At 37.5% G+C, this 12,147-nt stretch overlaps 1 long non-coding RNA gene across 1 annotated transcript in view; it reads right to left on the minus strand.

Moving 5' to 3' along the window:
* Positions 1-5,308: 5,308 nt before the first annotated feature.
* The window catches only part of LOC134541070 (uncharacterized), a 99,976-nt gene continuing 93,137 nt past the window's right edge, over positions 5,309-12,147 (minus strand). Inside the window, exon 3 of the long non-coding RNA XR_010076546.1 lies at positions 5,309-5,953. This is a non-coding gene — a long non-coding RNA (uncharacterized LOC134541070). The remainder of the gene's footprint in view (positions 5,954-12,147) is intronic.

Genomic DNA, 12,147 nt, shown 5'->3' on the forward strand with positions numbered 1-12,147 from the left:
ACACAGGCACAAACGGCAATATTTGGACCTATTCTCAGGCTTCACTGGCCAGTTTAGTTATTAATATATAACACCGATAAGCGTTTCAGAAATGTCTGATAAAATGAAACTGAATAGCTTACCTTTTTATCGTTCCGTTGATTGATCAACCAATTTTCTCCGTGCTTATAAATAACGGAACTTGCTCAGTGTAAATACGTTTTATTGATAGAGCCGTTCGTTATCAGATGGCAGTATGTTACTATTAAGGACTAGAGAGGAAGTATTAGAATTAGTGAATTTGTCAGTCCAATACTGCAAGTGTCCATAAACATGCCTCCACTTCTGAAAGGGTAAGTAGGTATCATAAATAATTTTGCTTCTAATATTTCGTGCGTATTTTTCCCACATGGTTCTAAATATATTCTTTATATAACCACATTTAATTCTCTATAAAAAAAATTGGTTGTCTGTAAAGTCGGTGTACGGACGATAGTTTAACGTGACAACGTCATAACTAGAGACCGGAAAAATTCGCGGTTTCAATTACGTCTAGGATAGACTCCACGATCCTCTATGTACTGGGATAAATTGCACCTGCTCATTGGATACTGACTCGTGACACGCGTTACTTGGGATGCTTGTGATTTGATACTTCTTTTGTTGAAAGTTTTTCATTGGCTTAGAGACCTTCGCAGATAAACGGTGGTCCAATCACTGACTCAGCATAAAGGTGTACGAGTTTGGAGTCTAGCCTACCGCAAAATGAATCCGCGAATTTTTCCGGTCTCTAGTTATAACAAAACATTGATAAAATGATTGCATACTTTTATGAATAAAATTGAATCATTTTTATTGAATTATCACTATTTTGTATGGATACAAAGAAGGAGTGAAATGAAATCTACAATTTAATTGATAAATTTACTTTTATTTGCACTCATTAATTCAAATATGTTTATTACTTTAACGAACAGATTATTTTAACTACTTATAACTTTTATACATGTTTGCTATTTAACTTCTTCCAATCTGTGTTATTATGTTAAGGATAGGACGATGATAGGAAAAGTAGGAAACGAATGGGAGTGTTTCAAGGATGATGTGAAGGAAAATGGCTTACCCAAAACCAAGATGCAGTCAAAAATAATATATTTGCGCCACGGACTCTGCAGCAATGCTAGAAGGAACGGGTTAGCAAAGAGCGATGAAAATGTTACATTGAAATGCATGAAAACAGAATTACGCCACGGACTCGGTCGCAATGCTAGGAGGCTCAGGTTAGCAAAGAGCAATATAAAATGAGCGTAACGGGACACAGCGAAACGGGACAATGTGCGTAACGGGACACTTTTTCGTGCGTGCAGCCGGTGTTCATCGATTTATAAAACGTTGTCACGTGAAAACCTCGTCTGACTGGTAGTTGTTCATCACCATCCGCCGACTTACCTCACGTGCTGGATAGAGTTAGCGAGCCGCCTGGTCTACTTCTCGACCACTGACATTTTGTAAAATTAATTGTAAGTTATGACAATAAACAAGAACGTGATAAATAAACTTGCAGAAAAACAATAAAAAAATTTAATGAACAAACCATTTACTAGCAAGTAAAGAAACATGATTCGTGTATATTAAACTACACGTTACTGATATCACAATCGATACATGTTTTTAATAGTAAACACAGTAAAATATATTTAAGAAAAAAATAAAAAAATAAAAATCATGCAAAATACACTGCAAACTAAAAACTATCTATCGTTAAAATTAATTTTTTTTTTAAACATATAACAAGCAATTTAAATAACCACACACCTACACACACACGCTTATACAAAGCTCATAAAATTGAGGATTATTCCACTTTTGCAATATTTTATTATTTGTTGAGATATTTTATAACAGACTTCTCTAAATAACGACAGACTTTTCTAAAGTTAAAATACAAATAAGAGATTTTTTTTCTACAGTTGAGGCATGCCTTTTCCTACTGTTTGCTTTCAAATTCTTTCCGTTTGCAGGTGTGTGTGTGTGTGTGTATATATATATATATATATATATATATATATATATATATATATATATATATATATATAATATATAATATATGGACTGGAAAAATTAGCGGTTTCAATAACCTCTAGGACAGACTCCAAAAAAACCCCTACATAATCGGGTAAATGGCACCTGCTCATTGGCTACTGACTTGTGAGACCCTACTGGGATGCTTGAGATTCGATGCTATTTTGGCTGAATGTTTGACGTTGGATCGAAGTCCTACAGACAAACTGTGAGCCAATAACAGATCAAATATAAAGGTACGTGTGTTTAATATTCTAGCATAACGCGAAATGAATCCGCGAATTTTTCCGGTCTCTACATATCACTACATAGTATAAAACAAAGTCGCTTCCCGCTGTCTGTCTGTCCCTATCTATGTATGCTTAGATCTTTAAAACTACACAACGGATTTTGATGCGGTTTTTTTAATAGATAGAGTGATTCAAGATTAAGGTTTATATGTATAATACATACATAATATAGTAGAGAAACACTGATAATTTTAGATATTTCTAATGTTATGTAAATAAACACTTTTTTTTGCGATTACATTGCAAACGCTGGCTGAACCCTACGAGACATATCATTATAATGTCCTACAGTATTGTACACCTTAAAAAAGGTCTAAAAAAAACGGCGATGGTATTTGTCTATCTCTTAGGGATAACCCACAATAACCATTTTTTATCCTTTACTTTTTACGAGAAATAATGGCTTATTTACGAAGCGATTGACATTTGCATTTAAGTTATTGAAAACCATTTAAAGGGTACTTGCTCAGTAGTAATAAAACTTTTAGAAATAATTAAATATGGCTATATTATAAATTTATTTTAAATAATGTGCAAAAAAAACATGAAATATTAAAGCAAAATAATTTATTTAGGTTGCTTTACTATCTTCTCGTTGGTCTGATTATGTGTACAATATACGAAAACTACTGAGCCTGTTTGACCTAAACATTTTGTCAGAGATAATTTTGGCTAACACTAGTTTTATACACACTTACACATAATTATAGTCCACTCTTAAGGTAGTGAAAAGGGGGTAAATATGGTTTTATGAAAAAAAATTATGTACCGAAGTTAATTAAGTGAAATTTAGTATATTGAATATGAATAGTAACGAAACGAAAACCTCCAACTGCCTTCTTTGAATGATTAACGTGACGAGGAAGAATGATTTAGAACGAAATTGAGAGCAGAAAATTATTATTATATCAATATTATATAGACATTCTGTAGTACATATATAGAGACAGGAAAAATTCGCGGGTTCAATGACCTTTAGGATAGACTTCAATATCCTCTACACACTCGGGCAAATGCCAACTGTTCATTGGCTGCTGACTTGTGAGTCATCACGACTGGGTGGTCCTGTGATTCGACACTTCTACGAGTGAGGGTCTCTAATTGGCCCTCAGTCCTCCAGATTAACACTGGACCAATGGCAGAAGCAGCACTGAGGTATAATTATTTGAATTTTAGCATTACACGAAATGAACCCGCGCAATTTTTCAGGTCTCTATACATATATTTAGAATCAGCATTGCACCCGTGCGAAGCCGGGGCGGATCGCTAGGCGGGGGGACAGGGTTGGGGGGGAAGATGCGTGCCCCCCCCCCCCCCCCCGGCCAGTGGTCACCTTCACCTCCTGTGAAGCGGCGGCCCCCGGGGTTGTCGAGCGCCCCGCTCTCTCGCCGCAGAAGACACCGCTCCCAGCGGCTTGGGACTTAGCAGGCCAGTAGGTGCCGCTGCAGTCAGCGAGGATTGTCTCACCACTGAACCGTTAAGGCCCGAGCCGCCGGGAGCTACTCGGTGCTCTCTCTCTCTCTGGCGCCTGTCGTGGGGTCTCCGCCCCTCTTCCTCCTGCTGCTGCGACCCCTGGCACGATCTCCCCCCCCAGGGAACACCTGCAACTGAGACACACGCGCCTCTGTCTGACCTGGAGGACTCTGGGCCGGCGAGAGAACAGCATTATCTGCCCGAGTGTAGTCCACCACGAAGGTCGTCCAAACCACCAATGTTTTTTTGTTTTTTTGTTCCAGCCCCTACTAATAATATTTCACTGACCTTTCGCTGACCAGAATTTTAAATTTCCCTGACTTAACATGACCAGAATTTTAAAATTTCCCTTACTTTACCTGACCAGAATTTTAAATTTCCCAGACTTTACATGACCAGAATTTTAAAATTTCCCTTACTTTACATGACCAGAATTTTTTAATCTCTCTGACTTTGCATGGCCAGAATTTTAAATTTCCCTGACTTAACATGACCAGAATTTTAAATTTCCCTGACTTAACATGACCAGAATTTTAAATTTCCCTGACTTAACATGACCAGAATTTTAAATTTCCCTGACTTAACATGACCAGAATTTTAAATTTCCCTGACTTTACATGACCAGAATTTTAAATTTCCCTGACTTTACATGACCAGAATTTTTAATTTCCCTGACTTTACATGACCATAATTTTAAATTTCTCTGACTTTACATGACCAGATTTTTTAATTTCCCTGACTTTACATACATGGCCAGAATTTTAAAATTTCCCTGACTGTTTCTTGTAACACTTTATAATTTTTCACTATTCTGAAAGAAAACAAGGATAATCCAGCCTATATACACCCTCCCTAAAGCTGCACTAGCTCAAACAGAACATTGCATATCAGGATTTAAAGTAAGTTCCCTTACGTTTTCCCTGAATTTTGCTGACTTTCCAGAATGTGGACATCCCTGACAACACTTGAGCAGCAGAATGACGCGCAAACAACCGTGTAGTGGAAAGTTTGTGGAAAGTCAGAGGGGAAATCTGAGAAAAGTAGAAAAGTCAGGGAAGTTGAATTTGGTCAGTGAACGTCAGGGAATTCGCTTTGAAGTACTTAAACGTCAAGTCCCCAGTGACAGTAACTGTCACGCCCCAGTATGCCACCATCCAGATGTTGTTCTGGTTGAATAGTCATGGCCATGCAAAGTTGTGTCTGAACCGGTACAGCTGTGGGAATAGTGGGCCCTGGATTTTCTTTACTTTTTTTTTTCCTTCAGACGAGTGCAAAATAGGTAAATAATTTGAAGAAATAATGAAGGGAAACGTTCAGATTTGATCAGGGGAAAGTCAGGGAAAAAAATTGTAACACAGATTTATGTGGACATTATGTGATTATATTTTATTGATATTAATTTGGTTGTATGTGCCAAAATTTGGTACTCGTACAGCCATAATATTTCGCTGTGTGCTGGGAAGTAAAATAAATATTCCATGGACGATCATAACAACAGTAGTTGAATAAGAATTGAACTTGCTGAGAAAATCTTTTTGCAAACGCTAACTGAATATTTCATAATAGTACAATAATTTGCAAATTCATAAATTCTTTTTGTGCGTTTTTTTTGTAGTCTAAGCGATTGTATCGTAAACTCCTTATTTTAAAAATAAATTTAAAAAACCTGCGTCAACTTATTTTAAAAATAGCAAACAAATGTTTAGCTCTGAGGGTTTGTCAGTTAACAATAAATGCAACTCCACTCATCAAGAGAGTTGATTCAAAGAATTTTCCATGCGGAGATTTTTTCCGAATATTTTGAGGATTCCGGTTACTATTTTTTTTAATATCATTCCGTATTAAAAGTATAATAGTTTTTTGAAATGAAAAAAAAAAACATTACGAAAACCCTTTTGTACTCGGAACTATTCAACATGAAAAACAAACGTACAGGATTTTTTCCCCCCTGATTGTGATTAGTTAAAAAAAAAGTATTCTTATTTGTATTTAGGACATACCAGGGAAGATCCGTGAATACATTTGTTGGAATGCTTGTGTGCCGATTCTTGCCAGTCGCGTGTCGGTTGTGCCCCTTGTGCCTGCGTTGTGGAACTCTGCATCTGTTCTCCTCCGGCTCGCCATTGGTCCTGCAACAACATAAGTATAAACAACATGTGTTAAATACATATGGAATAAACAGTTTTTCACGTATATTTTCCAAATAAAAACAAAAAAAAGATACATAATAAATTCCTATATGAGATTATTTAAAAAAAAGTTATGGATAGAGCACATAAGAATTCGCGATAGGTTGAAAATTAAAATGAGTAAATTGGTAAACTGGAATTTGTTAGCTTCTGGGTTGTAGCCGCGACAAAGATGACGTTTCGGTCGACGTTGCAGTTGCCATCATCAGGGAGCAGTTAACCTAACTGTGGTTTATTACAATACTCTCGCCTGAGAAGGGGAGTGTTTCCCGATTGGCTGCAGCTGTGAACCAATCAGAGTGTTCTTTTCACCCCGGTTGGCCTGTTTGTTTGGCCAGCACACTCCCCAGCCAATCACAGAAGCCCACCTCCGATTGGCCACCTTCAAGGGCCTGGTGTCCACATTGCACATGTCCTGAGTCTGTTCCTAAATAACAAACTCGTCTGACACACTTTTCAAAATGTCACAAAATTATTTATGAAAAAAAAAAAAAAAATTGGTTGTCTGTAAAGTCGGTTTACGGACGATAGTTTAACGTGACAACGTCATAACAAAACATTGATGAAATGATTGCACTCTTTTATGAATAAAATTAAATCATTTTTATTGAATTATCACTATTTTGTATGGATACAAAGAAGGAGTGAAATGAAATCTACAATTTAATTGATAAATTTAATGTTTAATGTGCCTTGAAAAAGTCAAATCGATGGTTGTTCCAATCGAGTGGAAGAGAGATAGATGCGGCGCAAGCGTACAATGAGCGTAACGGGACACAGCGTAACGGGAAAATGTGAGTAACGGCGGGACACTTTTTCGTGCGTGCAGCCGGCGTTCATCGATTTATTAGACGTTGACACGTCAAAAATCTGTATTCAAACCCATAGCCCGAGCTTTAGGAAGACCTTCTAGTTACATCAAGAAAAAAATTTTCATTTCTGTCTGGCCATGAAAGAGACAAAACCCAATCTTTCCCCTGCCATTTTTTATTTTATCACCCCGTGGCTTACTTACGTTCATTAATTTTTGGTAAAATGGTACACTGGCCTCCTCACACAGACAGATGAGTGGCCAAAACCTCGGCAATGAAGACATTTGAGTCTATTCACGAGATCAGATCATTGCTCTGGTGAAAATATTGCGGGATGACTAATGGACTTTCTTCTCTTGAGAATTTGCGCATGGTTAGGATCATCAATCACATCTATTTGAGTATGAGCTTCACTGACTCTTTCTCTGCAGAGTAGTGTTTGGAACATAGAGGTTCGCCGCTGCAGTTCTCGCACCTAAACGGCTATTAAGAACACCCATTCTTTCTTCAGACAACTGCAAGTACACATTCTTATTCTTATAATTCCTCCTCACTTGAAAAAAGAAATTTTATAAATATACCTCCATGAAATATCAAAACTTAATTTCACCCAAAATCATTAGAAGTAATTAATAACTATAAAAAAATTCAAATTTACATTAACTAATAACAATATTACGATCATTCAATTCAAAATATACGTTTAAAAATAAAATTGAATTATGTTTATTTTGTAACAATTATGTATACCTAATTTACTTTTGAACGTTTTAAAATTTGTTGTCAGACATTGTAATTACTTTTTTGACTTGATTTCTTTATCATAAACCTTAAAAAGCATTAAGGCAATATGAAAGAAAACAAAGGAATAATTCAGTGTGATTGAAATAGCCCCACCAAAAATTGTTCAAATAGCCCCACGTGAAACTAAGTTCTAAGCTTCTAATAGTTCCCAGACCAAGCAACATATGCCGCTAGTTGTCATGTATAACGGTGAAGTGGTATTTGCAGGCCGTTATACAAACACAAACATGTGCAGAGTTGCAGTTATTTCCCCCGTCAGATCTTAAAGAACGAACATCGAAAACTACACTAGCGCCATTAATTCAAGGAAGAAAAAAAAAACTTACCTCACAAAGTTTGAATTAATATCACATGAGATACGTTAAAGTTATCTAGCGCGTCCATTCACAACTTCACTCAAAAGCTCTAATACGGGAAATTGAGTCTTAGATATTATAAAGAGATGTGGAAATGTTCTTCTCATCTTGATCCAAAAATCCCCAAGGCCCAAATAGTCCCACCCTACCCTATAATTCAAAACTCGTACAAAATTTAACGTAGTATTATTTAAAATAATGTCAAACGTGATAACGCAATTTGTGTTTTCAACTAATTTTCCCGCCGCTAGAATTCGTCGCTGGAGCAGATACGTCGTCTATGAAATCATTCGAATTGCAGAGCGAAATTTTTTTAACTATATAATGAAACGTCTCCGATGATAGCGAAAAAAAAAAAAAACCTTTTCGACCTGAATTCCGACAAGGAATTTCATTAAAATCCTGCCCATCTTGTTAAAAATTCCCTGATCAGTAGAGACTGGAAATATTCGTGAGTTCAATGACCTCCAGGATAGACTCCATGATCCTCTGCCTACTTGGGCAAACGGCGCCTGTTCATTGGGAGCTGAATTTTGAGGTGTCTCTAGTGGGTAACTTGTGATTGGATACTTATTTGATTAATTGTCTCTAATTGGCCAAGAGTCCTACTTATTAACAGCGAACCAATGGCAGAAGCAGCACAACGGTATAATTATTTGAATTTTAGCATAGCACGTAATGAACCCGCGAATTTTTAAGGTCTTTACTGATCAGTTAAAAGCTATGAAGTTTTCCCTTTGGCTTTGCGAACTTTGGTTCGCGCCGTACCGACGCAGGTGGGTTACACATTTCCGTTACACGCAACTTCCGGTCCTTTCACGGGGAATTCACTCCCCACCAATTGGCGTGTACCGAGAGCTGAGCTGTTACACATATTTTCTAAGTGAAAACTTCTATAGGAAGGTTTGGATAGGGAGTAAATTCATGTAAGTCGTCATCGACATGGTCACGTGAGGTGTTAATTTTTTTTTTTATATTTCAAGGATGAAACTTAATTTATTCTATTTTTAAAGATACAAGTTTTTAATTTTATCGTTATTTTCCAAGGGAATTTTAACGTTATTGTGTGGTACATATTGCGAGTATTGGATATTTTTTAGTATCTAGGCAGTTAAGTTGAGGTCATGTTTTTTATTTTGTATATTTATTTACGATGTGAATTTATTCAAATGTCAGGTTATTGATTTATTAGATATAATGTTGATTATTTGTAGATTTAAATTAATATTTTTTTTATTCTTTCAATGAAAAAACTTCATTTCTTCTAGTTATAAAGTTATTATTGGTAGGGGGCAAAACTTATGGGTTCGCGTCACCGACATGCTAGTGATATAACACCAAAATCATTTTCTTGCGTACATTTGACGTAGAAAATATATCATACTACGCATTAAAAAAAATTGGTTGTATGTAAAGTCGGTTTACGGACAATAGTTAAACGTGACAACGTCATAACAAAACATTGATGAAATGATTGCATACTTTTATGAATAAAATTAAATAATTTTTATTGAATTATCACTATTTTGTATGGATACAAAGAAGGAGTGAAATGAAATCTATTATTTAATTGATAAATTTACTTTTATTTGCACTCATTAATTCAAATATGTTTATTATTTTAACTATAACTTTTATACATGTTTGCTATTTAACTTCTTCCAATCTGTGTTACTCTGTTAAGGATAGGACGATGGTAGGAAAAGTAGGAAACGAATGGGAGTGTTCCAAGTTTAATGTGCCTCGAAAAAGTCAAATCGATGGTTGTTCCAATCGAGTGGAAGAGAGATAGATACGGCGCAAGCGTAAAATCAGCGTAACGGGACAAAGTGTAACGGGAAAATGTGCGTAACGGGACAATGAGTCATCCTTTTCTGTGCGTGCAGCCGGCGTTCATCGATTAATAAGACGTTGTCACGTCAAAGACAAAATTTCATGTTTTCACTTCTGTCGACAGTCCCCATGACTGACATTTTTTTCTTTCAGAGTAGCTTCGAACTGAGGAGGTGTCTCGTGGGTAAGGCTATCCCTGACGGGCTGTAGGTGGGGTGAGGACAAGCTCTCTGGGCAGTTGTGGGTCGGAGATGACAGGATATGGCGGCCAGCAGTCGTCTGATTGATAACGAGGTCCGAGCTGCGACGGGAGACCCCCCTTCGTTAGAGACCCCGCTACTTCCCCCCCACCACGAAACAAAAAAAAAATAGACCTCACCTCGTGGGCGACTGCAGGAGACACGAAGCGACGGCTTTCGCTCCGATTTAATTACGCCGACAGCGACTGCTGCGGCAGAACCGACCGCACTACCCTACTCGGATGCGCGCCGACTTCACGTCACGCGATAATTACACCCGGAGATACTCGGCGCGCCTCGTGTGATTGATGCGGCTATCGGGTTTCACTCGGTGCGTCCGCTCGTTTGTTGAAGTGTGATTTCATTTACAGCAGGCGTTCTTGTCTTCTGGTGTACGCGGCGTTCTATTAGATTGGTTCCTGTTTCTTTTCCAGCGTGTTTTCGATTGCATCCCGTTGGTTTTTGTTGACTTCTGTTGTTTTCTGTTGTTTTTTTTTTTGACGTGACAACGTCTAATAAATCGATGAACGCCGGCTCCACGCACGAAAAAGTGTCCCCGTTACGCACATTGTCCCGTTACGCCGTGTCTCGTTAACGCTCATTGTACGCTTGCGCCGCATCTATCTCTCTTCCACTCGATTGGAACAACCATCGATTTGACTTTTTCGAGGCACATTAAACTTGAAACACTCCCATTCGTTTCCTACTTTTCCTATCATCGTCCTATCCTTAACAGAATAACACAGATTGGAAGAAGTTAAAATAGCAAACACGTCTAAAAGTTATAGTTAAAATAATCTCTTCGTTAAAGTAATAAACATATTTGAATTAATGAGTGCAAATAAAAGTATATTCATCAATTAAATTGTAGATTTCATTTCACTCCTTCTTTGTATCCATACGAAATAGTGATAATTTAATAAAAATGATTAAATTTTATTCATAAAAGTATGCAATCATTTCATCAATGTTTTTGTCACGACGTTGTCACGTTAAACTATCGTCCGTAAACCGACTTTACAGATAACCAATTTTTTTTTTGTACTTTTACCATACATTTCCTCTAGAAACTAATTCCAACTCAGCCTGTATATATGTGACGTACACTCGTCATAGACACCGCTTGCTATGCGGAGGCCCAGTTGACCGCCGAACACCAAGTCTTCTCTGCATGAGGCCGTTTGTTCTCGGAAGCCTAAAATGTACATCAAGTTCTGTCCCTGCCCGAACAAGCCTGAATATTCACCTTCGGCCAACCTCGGGTTTATTTATATATATTTATATTTCTCTGTTTATTTTAATGTAAGCTACACTAACCTAACTGACCGTTCATAGTGTTTTAAAGTGTTTTAATGTAGCTAACCTAACCGACCACTTTTTAATATTTGAATTCAATTTTCCTGCGCAAAAATAAAACAAATCCCGAGGTTGGCCGAAGGTGAATATTCGGGCGTGTTCGGGCAGGGACAGAGCTTGATGTACATCTTAGGCTTCTCGTTTGTTCTGACCAACCACTGCACCGTGCGCCAGGCTAGAGAAGGAGGGAGGGGGGGGGGGTATAACCATGTCATCACGAAAAATAAAAATAAAAATAAAAATAAAAAGTACCCATGCGTGCTTAGAGGACGGGCAGAAAGGATGCTGACCAGAGGATCTTTGAAGTGGGGGCGAACCATTCTCGGACACACAAACACACACACAAGCACATGAGCGACAGCGAATTTTTTATTTAACCCCCCCCCCCCCCCCGGGGGCCTTTCTCATCCTGTACCCCACAGGTCTAGGATGTATTATGTATTATACCCCGGAGTAAGAGCTTTCCACTTGTATTCCACTTCTTCTTCTCTGGTCCAGAAATACAGCTCCGGCCAAAAAACGTCTGAGACCATTTTGTAGACCAAAGATTAAACTACACAGGGGAAAAAAAATTTCCTGTACTGTTACAAAAGATTCCTTTTGGAAACCAGTTGCCAAGATGTAGGGTTTGTAATATGTGCTACGCACAACACATGACTAGGGTTATTTTTAAAAATAACATAAAACTTTTTTTGCGACATAATACTGCGAATTTCTTTCGAAAATTTGCTCTT

Source organism: Bacillus rossius, chromosome 18 (assembly GCF_032445375.1).
Source record: "Bacillus rossius redtenbacheri isolate Brsri chromosome 18, Brsri_v3, whole genome shotgun sequence".
Taxonomy (NCBI): Eukaryota; Metazoa; Arthropoda; class Insecta; order Phasmatodea; family Bacillidae; genus Bacillus; species Bacillus rossius.